Source organism: Notolepis coatsorum, assembly GCF_963971535.1.
Source record: "Notolepis coatsorum genome assembly, chromosome: 11".
NCBI lineage: Eukaryota > Metazoa > Chordata > Actinopteri > Aulopiformes > Paralepididae > Notolepis > Notolepis coatsorum.
The window spans coordinates 90,217,936-90,231,367 of NC_140175.1; the positions used below are offsets into that span (position 1 = coordinate 90,217,936).

The window sequence follows — 13,432 nt, forward strand, 5'->3', positions numbered from 1 at the left end:
ACTGTACAACTGAACAAGCAAAACTGTACATTGGAATATTGACAAGACCATACTTGGTAATTTACTGTACATTGGGGGGGGGGGGGGGTTGTGTTAGGACATTTACAGGGGCCAGTTTCGAATTGCAGTCTCCTGTTGGTGTTTTTGAAAGTGGGTAGTGATTCACATTCCTTTACAGCTTTGGGTAGGGCGTTCCACATTGATGTGGCATAATTGCGAAACGTGTTTAGTCCCTTGTTTGAGCCGAATCTGGTTTTAACATGATTTGTGGAGCTCCCTCTGGTGTTGTGATCGTGGTATTCACTGACCTTTGGGAAGTATTTTGACATGTACATGGGTACCTTGGTCGTGTAGTGTATCTTTGTAGACCAGGCCCATTGCAAGTTGCTGTACTCTGTCGTCTACTCTAAGCCATCCTAGGTTGTCAAAGTGGGCAGGGGTGAGGTGGGTTCTAGGAGTAAGGTCAAGCAGTAGTCTGACCAGTTTGTTTTGAGATGTTTGTAATTTTGTTTTTAGCGCTTTTTTTTTTTTTTTTTTTTTTTTTATTATTGCAAAACAAAAATTATTAAAAGTCAGTACTCAACACATAATGCATAATGAAACTAACAGTCAAGGTGGCTAAAATGACATGCAAGTACAGAAACAGAAAACAAAAAAAAAGTCTATAATAATATTTTAACGTATATAGTGTATATCCAACGTAATTACCAATTATACAAATGCCTTATACAGGATATATCCCTAATACCTATTTTCTAAAACCCTACACACATATGCTCCAGCTCGAACCCCCCCCCTCCCGGACCCCTCCTTGGATAGTACCTCCATTATCCCTCACTCCTAACCAGACACTACCATTATAAGCTAGCTTTTATTCTCTCCACCACTTCTAACCACATTGACATTTTGGATTCGTTGAGACCCAGAATTCTTGCTGTAGATATTTCTTGATAAATCACATCGAGATATGTAAGAGACCAAACCTTCCGGCACATTTTTTCCGGTTGAAACCAGCGTGATGCGATCAGTTTTTTAGCTACTGTGATACCCGATAAAACCAATCTCTTTAGCTGTGGATTTACTGTAAACTCAAAAACATCATTCAATAGTAATACAGAGGGGTGTACTGGTATATTCCAAGATACGAGTTTTGATAATTGATGGGTCACATCTTTCCAGAATGTCTTAACTGGTGGGCAGTCCCAATACATGTGCATGAATGTCCCTTCGTCTCCATTTGTACATTGGGAGCATTTTGAGTCTTGTTTAAGGCCCATTCTGTTCAGCCTTATAGGAGTCAAGTATGTCCTGTGAATATAGTTAAGATTGATTTGTTGATGGTCCGGGTTCCTTGATGTGAGACGGACATTTGCCCATGCTTCTTGCCAATCAAAGACACTTTCCAGGTCTGACATATCCCTCCTCCAGACAGAGTCTAGTTGGAGGGTTTCATACGAGGACGTTAGTAATTGATAATAAAAACCTGATACAAAACCTCTCAATGTTTCTCTTTCATAGAAGAATTTGTGGTATCTGTGGTGTTCAACTGGTATGTCTAATGGAACACCGTGAGACCTCAAACATAGGCGTAACTGTATGTAAAAAAGCCATGTGGACTCGGTGAGGTTAAACTTTGTGCATATTTCTCCATAACTACAAAAACCCTGGTTATTAAAAATATCCCCTAATGAGTGTATGCCTTGCTCTTCCCATATAGGGAATCGTATAGGACGTTTTTCCATTAAGAGTGCATTGTTATTGAATATGGGGGTATGATTATGCCATTTTTGTTTTTAGCGCCTTTGAGGTGCTTTGGTACCATGATAGTGGTCCTCTGAAGCTGCTGACCCTTTCAACCTCAGTCTCACAAATGTAGATGGAGAGGTGGCCATCCCCCTGCTGTCTCCTGTAATCCACGATTATCTCTTTAGTTTGACTGAAATTGAGAGAGGTTGTTGTATGTATCTTCACCTCCTGTCTGCGGGCACACACTCATGTCGCACACACGCACACTTATGGCCAAAGGAAAGGACACTTTAAATTAGAATATCAGGAACAGTGTATTGCACTACCAAAGCTAACTAGCATGTCCCACATGCTCTGTAAATAACTATGTACAGATACCGAGATGTCACTCCATGTTACCTGTTACCTGTTACTGCACAATGTTGTTTTCTTCTTTTGATTCTATTATATGTACCACTGTATTGCACATCGTTGCGGGCAAGACCACCCGCATTTCATTGTATACCTGTATGCCGTGACAATTAAAACTCTTGACTTGACTTGACTTGTAGGCCGTCTCATTGTTGTCCATGATGAGGCCCAGCCCAGGATGGTTGTGTCCTCGGAAAATTATGATAATATATTATAATTATTTTATCTATGACCTGAACTAAAATAAAATGGTTGAGAGAACCACTGCACTAAATCATTAATAGCTTCACCTCTTTAATAAAAATAAAACATGTTTCCCTTTAGTTTAGTTTGACTGTAAATGCAATGCTGTCAAATCGCCAGCGGGGGTCAGTGTTTTATTTTCTACGTCGTATCTGCACACAGCCAGCCACAGTAGAGTCGACGAGAGCGAGAACTTTCATTTTCAGGCCGGGTAGGTCCCCAGCAACAACACTGCTATACGGGAGAATCTATTAAGATTCGGCAGTACAATCGCCATCCATCCTTTGAAGAAGAGTAATTTTGTGGAAATCTATCACTATCACTGATTTGAACACACACCAAGGCGTTAAATCGGTGAGTTATGGATTTGGTCAGTTTTGTCTTTAGCATTTTTTCAGTATCCTTCGACTGCTCAGTTTTATTGTTGCTTTGTTCTGGGTAGCAGCCATTTTTAATCGGCTTGTCCTACATTTCCATCGCCGTCTTCCGAGTCACCGAAAGCGTCAAAACGGTGGAAAAATACACACTCTCCGTATGTGAGCAATTTTATGTATCCTTCTAAAACATGTCATTCAAATAGGCACATTTTGTAGCAAACATTTTGAGTCAAATACTCGGTTTATTTGGTTTGTTTTTGGAATTCCAGACAGGAATTCCAGACAGGAACTCTCGCTAGCATCAATCTGCGGCTACCTTCCCCGCTAAAGCTAACGCTGTCTCAGTTTGTTGTTAATGATGTGTATCGATGATTAAAAAAAATAACCAAGTACGTAGTCAAAATAAGGAATAATATAGTTTTTTGACTTATTTCCCGAAGCCAATGAACGAAAATGTGCTTCGCGTGGTCTTTGACATAAACAACTCAATGTTTACATAGCCCTTTTAGCCTGACTAGCTCGTTGAGCTAGTGTTAGCTTAGCTAACGTCACAGGCCTTGTTGTGGTTTGACTTCCATCATTACAACTAGCTTGGGAAACAAACGTCAGCTATTCAGTTGCGTTTACTTCTGCGAATAATTTATTTTGTTAAACACAAGTGAAGCAATTATTGTTGTTTTGTTTGCTTACACAGTAGCTACTACTACCCGAAAGTAATGTCTTGTGCCAGAGACTAGTTGCTTACTGTCTAACTGTTACCGTTAGCTACTTGGCTAACACTAGTCTTGCGCAACTTGTCAGGATCAGTGATGTGATGTATTTTTTCCACCAATGTTTTATATTTTTAGCTACTAATAATCGCCAGCAATAGGCGCAGTGCATTGTTTGTTTTGACTTGACTATCATCATGTGTTGAAAGACAGTCGGCTAGCGGTTGCCTGTTGTTCTAACGTGACCATCTTCAAAGCTTTTGATTGAGAGGATAACATGATGGCCCGGGCACCATTTTAAAGGCAGCATTCTTGCATTTGGATGATTGGGTTGTTATGACATGATGGCGATGATTATTACGAGGATACTATTTATCATTTTACGAACGAAATGCTGACGGTCAACAAATGTGATTTTTTTTTCATCTCACATATCGCGGTGTCCGTCCTGTTGCGCGTGTAATGTAAAGGTTAATTCACTCAACATTTAGTCATTTTTTAACTGGGCATTCCCTCCTTAAATCACTGACTCGAGCAAAGTTGTATTTTATGTATTTTTTAGCAAGATAGGCTACTTGTCATTTGGGAGAAGAGTGTCTTGTATTAGTATTGTCAATAGATTAGTCACCATATAGTTTATAGCTCTAGCCGACCGCTGATGCACCAGCCGGCCAGAATACTGAATGTTTGGTGATTCGAGTCATTAGAACACCCATTGTTTATTTCAAAAGAACGGCGATACTCTGTACAATGCGTTTGCTTTGCTTCCTTTTTGATACTTTAATTATTTCACCCCCCCCTATTGCCTTTGATGCACATAGCCCGAGGATGTGTTGAATTGAATATAGCCGTTTGAACTGCCAAAAAGGTGGCTCAATTGAGATAAGATAAAATATTCCTTCATTGTTCCCCTTGGGGAATTTCGGTCGTCATAGCAGCATGGGGGAGGGGAGGAACGGGTATGGGCAGGGTAAATCGTAGAAAGAGATAGTCAATACAATTAGATCTGAATACAAAAAAGAAACGGTGTAGACCATATAATTAACCCTGAATATAAAAACATGAGACAAATTATAAAAACATGATAAAAAGAAACTTAAAGAAAGGCCCTATCAGTTATAATATACGTTACAAAAAATAATATAAGCAATATATTTTTAAAATCTGAATATATATATATATATATATATTATATATACTATGAATAGGAGTAAAAGTAAACACTGGCATGATGTACGTTGTTTGTTGTTGTTATTCATAAAAAAAATATTGGCGATATTATAACCCCTGTTAAATCGTATCTTCATTTCGACCTCATCGCTTCTTTTGTTTGCTGCTGTCTGGCGCATTATGTCGCACACCTGTCACAGCACATAATGTGTTTTTTTGAGACGCTGTGCTTTTTTAACGTTTCAATTCGCAAAGTTGATGCTCCGATAGCAAACGCAGTGCACATGGTTTTGTTTACCCCATCATTCAGCGAATAAGAATGTCAGGGTGATGATCAGAGCCAATCAGAGGCAGAGCGGGGCTGGTCTTTGCAGAATGCACATACACACAGACAGACCTGCTGGAAGGTGAGATGCGACAAGGGAAAATATTCAGTCGCACTGCACTGATTTTTTGGTGCACACTGCACAGTGCAACCAAAACAGTCGCACTCTGGAGCCCTGAAGGAAATGCTTCATATTTCTTAGAGGGGAAATAATACCCTGTAGAACAACATGGTCCTGGGTTCAAACCCGACTAGGGCGGCTTTCTTTGTAGAGAGTGCATGTTCTTTCTATGTGGAGTTTGCATGTTCTTTCTGTTCTAATCAAATTGAATGCGAATTCTGCAGCATGGCGCCGATTTAGTGCTTGGTGTGGTGTCAACCGTGTCATGGCAACTGATGTCGATGCATGGAGTGGGGTTTGGCACGGCAGTGTCATAAAGCCTGACCGATTACTTAAGAATTAGAAAATGTAGCATGAGATGCTAACAATACATCTACCAGGCTTTGTGGTGCTGTCGTCTCTGGTACCGCTTGGTATGTTGGTTGGCATCGGCTGTCATGGCATACTGTGTCCGGTGTGTTGGTCTATGAGAGTGTATGGCAAATAAAGTCTTGCCCTTTTTCTTGTATTGTAAATCTGGAAAGAAAAAAATTATATCATATATACATTTTGTTTTATTTATTTAATACATATATTTTTATTATATATATCTTTTTAAAAAAAATGGGGTTTCCTTGAAACTTTAGTAAATTAAAGGATAAGGCCGGTATAATTGTATTTTTTCCCATATTGTCGACATACAATAAGATCATAAATAGTCTTGAATTCTGTTTGGGAAGGTCTTAAATATTTATTTATTGAATGCTGTAAGCTGGGTCCAAAATTAACTCCCAAGTATGGCTGGGCAATTAATCGGAAAAAAATCGCAATCTCGATTCATAGACCTATGCAATCTCATTTCTAAGTTATGACGATTTTTTTTATTAAAAAAACTCATGATTATGAATATGTAGGCTACAGTACATGTCAAAAGGGCAATACATTTAGCTAATGTAATCTACTTGCACGGATGTATGTTATATAGCCTAGTAATATTCTTACTGGATTAAACTTTGGATTCATCTTTTGTGGTGGCTCAACATAATTCACACACAGAACTATGTGTTGGGGATAAGGGTTCCGCACTAACCATATTGTTTGTTACATTGCTGTCGGCAAACTAGCTCGACATCAACAGTGTTGACGTTGAGTACATTGCTGTCGGCAAACTAGCTCGACATCAACAGAGTGTTGACGTTGAGTTGATGTTTAATACATGTTTAGCGTTGTCTATCCTATCCTTCGGCACTACACTTTCATGATTATGAATAACGGAACCTAGGCCAATCTCTAGGGCTGACCTTCGAATTTTTTTTTGGCAATCGAAGCTTCGGGGCCGAGCTTCGATTTTAATTCGAGTTTCAGAGCATGTTTGATTATTATTATCCATATAAACTGCTCTGATCTATGTATCGCCCGGGCCATACTACATAAATGATTTAACGTCGGCCACGGACTTATTAAAACATTATTTAAGGCTGTAAACACTAACACTGTAAACCTTTTTTATATGTGAATGAGAAGAAATGAGAAGCATGTTTAGATTTGAGTGTTATTTTTTTTTTATAAAAATTAATGTAATTGTATATCGAACCGAACCGAAAACCGTGACCCCAAAACCGTGATACGAACCGAACCGTCCATTTTGTGAACCGTCCCACACCTACCGTTTATCATAAAAATGCAGTGCCCCCGAAATACAAAAAAAAGCCCCCGAAAATCAATTAAGGGGGGCAAAAAAAGTCCTTGAAAAAAAAAGTTAATTTCTAACCCTGATAAGGATGGATATAAGCGTGGCAGAGAGGGTTAATTCCACCATGCCATGTGTGTTTTTATTTTATAATGCTCATGAGTAGGGCTGCAACGATTAGTCGACATAATCGACGACGTCGGTCATAAAAACTCGTCTACGCCGAATTTTTGCGTCGATGTGCCGTATTAATATTTTTTTCGGGTAAATACGCTGATGTTATTGAACGTGTAACTATATAACGTTAATGCCACAAAACGAATGCCTTTGTTAATCATAAGTAACTTTGATGCAGTAGCGTGTGTGTGTGGGGGCGGCGTTGTGCAGGTCGCTTGACTGAAACTTTTTTCAAAGTTTGAATGTGTGGACCAGATTGACGCAACACAAATTGATGGATATTTATCGGCTACTGCCATCGGCACATATGAGTTTATAGGCCGATGGCAGTCAACAAGGCACTTATCGGCCGATACCCGACCGATATATCGGTGCACCCCTAGTTTATACTGATGGCTCTGTGGATCCAGAGAGTGGGAAGGCAGGATTTGGGTGGTGTGTGTGCCTCAGTTAGGGATCGGTAAGGGACAGAGAATCTCTGACGGCAGCTCTGTATTTGTAACAACTGCTGGCCATTCTCTGGGCATTGTGGTGGGTGGAGGAAGTGGGACCAAGCCAGGTGATTATATGTTCCGACTCGGCTGCTGCACTGATGGCTGTGAGTGCAGGTAGGTCCAAAGCTCGGCCTGATCTCATTCAGGAAATAATATTAGTTTTATATAGGATTGAGAAGGCACTGTTCAGTGGAGTTTTGCTGGGTTCCGGAACTTCCGGGGCATGCTGGGATTGAGGGAAATGAGACGGCTGATTCCCTTGCCAAACAGAGCCTGGAAAGGGAAGAAGAGATGAGCATTTCAATGGGTAGAGTTGAACTCGGAGAGAAGATTAAGAAAGGAGTAGAGGCTGAGTGGCAGGCTGAGTGGGAAAGGGTGACCAAGGGGAAGGCACTATTTCTCTCTGCAGCCTCGGGTCAAAATCAATGTGGCTGGATATGGGTCTAGGAGCGATAAGGTCAAGATGTGTAGATTGAGGCTGGGACATTGTGGGTTGAACAGTACCTTAAGCATTGTGGGAAAACATCCAGATGGGCGGTGTGAATGTGGAGAGCCTGAAACTGTCAAGCATGCTTTCCTAGAATGTGACAGGTATAGGAAAGAAAGGGAAATCTTTTATAAAAGGTCAGAATTGGGAGTTTCGTCTTTCTCTCTAAAATCTTTCTTTGGCCTATAATGAGAATCACCAGCTGATCACAGAGGCAGTGATGACATTTCTGCACGAGTCAGAGTTGTATCAGAGGATATAATGTTATTTTAGTTATTATTATAATTGTGGGCGTAGTATAAAACTGAGGAGGGCAGTAATACGCCGCCATGTATTACTACACTGCCGGAATTTCAAAAGAAGAAGAAGAAGATCTATCTTTGTTTTATACCGGAGTGGCTGTGGACATTATTATTCTTTATCAATGAACGTACTACTCACGAGTAAGCAACTTTAACCAGTAGTGTGGACTGTCGGCCCTCGTAAGACGGGTTTGGGTCTGTGAGGGGGAGGGGCAATGAGGGTACTGCGAGCAGCGTGCGAGGCTTGAAGGCTAATCTTAACCAATCTAAAATCAGCATTAACACATTGGTTGCCAGCAGGGGGTGCGCGATTTATCGCTTGTATGCCAGCGCTTTAGTCAATGAGAGGACGTGGATATTTGCGAAAGCATAAACTATATCTTAAATTATGGCTGTGTCTAATACAACCGTTGCTTATCATTGACTTGCTTGCAATCAACACGAAACGGATTGTTTCTTCATCAGTACAATTCTGTTTTATACCGTTTTGAATAAGAGTATAGTTTTGAAGATTTCTAGTGATTCCAGGAAAATCCGTGAAAATAGCTCTTTAGTGGAATACACAAAACACACTGTCATTTTTCGGCCTATTTATGAATAGTTTTCAAATAAATGCTAGATTATCGATAGTATATGTGTACTTATGCACGCTAGAGAAGCATGCTGAAAAATCGATTATCTATGCCCTGCCTGGCGCTAACGTTACGCATACACGCATATGAGACACATTGTGAATGCTGTGAAAAAAAACTCTGATTACCCCAAGACTGGTAAAATAAAGTCCTTACCTCACATCAGATGTTGTGCAAAAAGATTTATCCAATTCCTGATCGCCATTCCAAATATCGATCGCGTTTATTGATCCAATGTTATACCTCGAAACAGATAATCCACGCTGCTTTCGGTTGCCTCAATGAATGCAATAGTCTCATCTCAGGTAGGGCTGTCTTAAATACTTCGAAGCTTCGAAGCTTCCTTCGATGGGCATGGGATTCGAATATGAAAATAAAAAGCAATTAATAATAATAATAAAAAAAAAAAAAAAATTATGTTTTTTACATTTCGAACCAAAAATGCCTAATTATGGCAAAATACATGATTATGGCAAAACTTAACTTAAATAATATTAATCACTATGGGTCCATAAAACATTTATTCAGCACTTTTGGATGCATACAATTCCAGACTGACTGCTGAAAGATTGTACAATTTAAATATTTTCTCTTTGCATACAACAAAATGTGCATTCAAGTCAAGTGCATTGCGGTAGGTACCCATCCCTATCTATTACTAGGCTTGCTTAAATTGTGATGAAACAAAGGAGAATATGAATTATGATTTTTCTTTGCATCTTTGACAATAACACCATGCTAAAAATGACCAGACATGAAAAACTGCCACTGAGCTCGTTCAGTACCTTCAGTACCAGTTTCACGTCAACTCCAGTTGTAAGAGGCTGAGCCCAATACCCGCACCGTACATTTTAGAAGCTATGACAGCTCTTCAGCCCTGCGTTCTACAGCCCTGTGACAACTCCTTTTCGCGAGTCACACTGTTTCTATGTGCAATGAAAACAAAACTCAGCCGGCAACGCGTCCAATGCGTCTTAACATGCTATACATCCTCGCCATTCCTGTATGCCTATGTTGCAGTAAAAACCTTAGCTGCTAACTAGGGATGGGTACCGTTCACATTTGAACCGATACGGTACCAGTACCTGTGAATCGATACCGGTACCCAACGGTACCTTTTTTCGGTACTTTAGTCTATAAAAATGTAATCTACCTACCTCAGTTGTGAAAAAAATAATCCAAACTACAAATAACCACAATTTTGATCGTTTTCGGCTTGCCATTGCCCCGACTGCTTTGTTTTTTTTGTGATCGTTTTTATTTTCCATTTTTCAAACATGAATCGCAACTCGCAACACACTAATAACAATAATACGTAAAAGACCTCCAAAAACATAAACTAACCCAACAATGATTAGACAATAAATTAGACAGACTATACATTTACATACATATCCAGTTAAAATAAGCTGTCACAAAGTATAAGGAAAATAAAACATTTACTATTAAAAACTGGCTTCCTGAGCCCCCTCCATCTCCAGGCTCCCGACTGCTTTGTTTTTTAATCAATTCAAATCCTAGGTAAGCGTATATTGTGCGTGTGAACGTACCGACAACGGTATCTCACGTGCAGGCCAGCGTTTCCGTTAGCCGGTAATTACCGGTATTTGACCGGCAAAATCTGTTGAAGTCCGACATATCTAATCTCTCCGGTCATAATGTCTGGTGAAAATAATTCCCTCTAAACACAATTAGATTATTTGAATTGTATTAAAATAGGCTAAAATTAAATAGCCTATGCGATGAACGAAACAATCATTACATTTGTCGTTGCTTCACCAAGCAGCCGGTCAATGACATCCTGTGTCAGCGCGAGCTGGCAGCTGATATATTTACGTGAAGCATGGCTTGGCAGGGTGCAGTACTCCAATTCAGCCATTGGCAATTCAGCTGTTGGGTGGGGGCGCTGCTGACACCGCTGCTCTGCTCTGCCTGCTCCTGCTCCATGCTTCACGTAAATATATCAGCTGCCAGCTCGCGCTGACACAGGATGTCATTGACCGGCTGCTTGGTGAAGCAACGACAAATGTAATGATTGTTTCGTTCATCGCATAGGCTATTTAATTTTAGCCTATTTTAATACAATTCAAATAATCAAATTGTGCTTAGAGGGAATTATTTTCACCGGACATTATGAGCAGCACCAAGTCGTTGGGAGGTGGAGATATACATCACGGCGCAAACCCACGATAATGTTGCCGTCTCTTAGGGCTGGGCGATATGACCAAAAACGTTATCGCGATAAAATTATAAAATTATTTTCATATAATTCGATATCGATAATTATCGTCGATATAATGTCCGTCAAGTTTAATTAACTTCTTATGCTGCTGCGAATGTCTCAAGTCGAGTTGATGTCGTCATCAGTCTGCGCACGTTAGCCGACAAGCGGAGTATCTCATGACAATAAATATGACACTAAAATACTCTCTTCCGCCACAATATATTGAAACGACGTCCACTGTATATCCCACACTACCATAAACGTGGCCTCAGAATTCAAAAACACACACATACTCGGCACGTAAATATATAAAACAGTGCCGTGCAAGCTAGTTATCCTAGCCAGCCTGTTGGTTCTAAGCGATGTATTCCATGACAATGTGCTAAATATGACACTAAAATACTCTCTTCCGCCACAATATATTGAAACGGCGTCCACTGTATATCCCACACTACCATACACGTGGCCTCAGAATTCAAAACACACACATACTCGGCACGTAAATATATAAAACAATGCCGTGCAACAGGGCTGTACGTTAACTTTTTTTGCACATAGCACTGGTGCTACAGAGGTTGATAGTTTTGTAGCACAGGCCAAAATCTTGTAGCACAAGTATAAAACTTGTTATATTTGTAACAGTCACAAATGTGCCTATTGTATTTGTGTTATTTAGTTGCAGTGCCATGTTTGGCTGTCATTTAGTATATCGCCATGTGTTATTATTACTATGATACTCATATGCTATTTTCAATTAATATCATAAACAACATAAGGAATATTAGCATAATTTTGAGTGGACTGAAGGAATGAGTCAGCGTTAATAGTTTTAAATGCAAATAATTTATTGAAACATAGAAGTGGGGTCGGTTGGGACACACACACACACACACACACACACAATGGGGGACCCTGATGTAAACAAGACAAACGTCTTTCTCAGGTCTGCATCCCCTTAACAATTGTGTGTATTGAGCCATACTGTACTGTACCCATTCTGCAATCTGTTAAATAAAGTTCTCATTCATTCATTCACACACACTGTTTCAACTCACCACCCCCGCATCATATTGTCTAGTCTGTCTTCAAACTTCCACTCCTCTCGAAACTTGTTTATTTGAATATCAACATTATCTGTCCATCCTCAGTTTACTATAATATACTCCTGTCCTGACTAGTGACTTCATCATCTTTCCAAACGCACGCACGCACACACACACAGGGAAGGGGAGAGAGTGCCCCCCCATTTCCCTTTCCACACTGTGTCTGCTGGCTCTGCCTGTGATCAGGATTAGCTTGTTAGCTTGCTAACGTTGTAGTGATTGTAATGGTACATAAACGTTAATTTCGGGCGATGTGCGCATAAAGGAATGGCGACGGTGCAAAGCATGTAGATGCATTTGACCCGTTGCGAGAAGAAAAAAACACCACGGACTTATTTCGGGACGTGTAGGCGCACTGCTGTGTTAACGCAGCAACCGACCAACGCGCTGCTCTGCTTGCAGAAGGCGCACGGATAGGGCGGATATGACTCGTCGAGTTGTCACAAGAGTTTTTTCAAAATAAGATTATCATATGCACCTGAACGTTGCTAGCTTTCGGAGCCTAGCTGGAGCTGCGCGTGGGCAGAAATGAGACCCGCTACAGGATTTTCAAAATAAGAGTATCTATATGAACCGAATCCCTATCGCACCAGTGCTACTGAAGTAAATCCATCCATCGCACAGACCGCTGTTGCTGTAGCACGTGCGAGATATATGTCGCACTGTACAGGCCTGCTGTGCAAGCTAATTAGCCTAGCAAGCCTTGTTGTTGAGTGAGTCCTACCTCCTTCCGGGTCTCGGCCATCTCCTTCACTGATTGGTTGTTAGCTGTTGTGCGTAAGCACGTCATCACGTAACGCTGGTTGTTGTTAGTGAGTGTGTTGAGCCGAGGCTGAACGGAGCCAAGCTTGGAAAATCGATATATCGAAACTTTGCGACCACGTTTCATGTTTATTTCGAGGAAATAATTTATCGCGATAGTTATCGTTATCGTTTTATCGCCCAGCCCTACCGTCTCTCTCTGCCAAATTTCTCAGTTCTTCGCTTGATATAATTAATACAAATGTCCAATATAACGGAATTCGTTAGCTCATAAAAATGTGATTATAACAGACTGCTGTTTATTAAGGTCGGGCAGACTGCCCACCGACACCTCAAGTCGGCAGCAGCACGCAGTCTCGAGGGACTTATTTTATTTGGAATATATTAATGACTGTATATACGCAAAAGTAGCCTAGTTTTAAGTTAAAATATTATAAATGCCTTGATGATGTCATTCTTTATATAGGCCTATCAATTGT

General features: G+C 40.4%; 1 protein-coding gene across 10 annotated transcripts in view; it reads left to right on the forward strand.

The window, feature by feature from the left end:
• The first annotated feature begins 2,615 nt into the window (after window positions 1-2,615).
• Window positions 2,616-13,432, forward strand: part of prrc2b (proline-rich coiled-coil 2B) — a 98,839-nt gene continuing 88,022 nt past the window's right edge. For 9 of the 10 annotated variants that reach the window (XM_084325271.1, XM_084325275.1, XM_084325276.1 and 6 more), the window contains exon 1: window positions 2,616-2,754. The gene's annotated coding sequence lies outside the window, so the exon portion shown is untranslated. Of the gene's footprint in view, window positions 2,755-2,859; window positions 2,933-13,432 lie in introns of those variants that run through there. The other variant, XM_084325273.1, reaches the window with a different exon arrangement.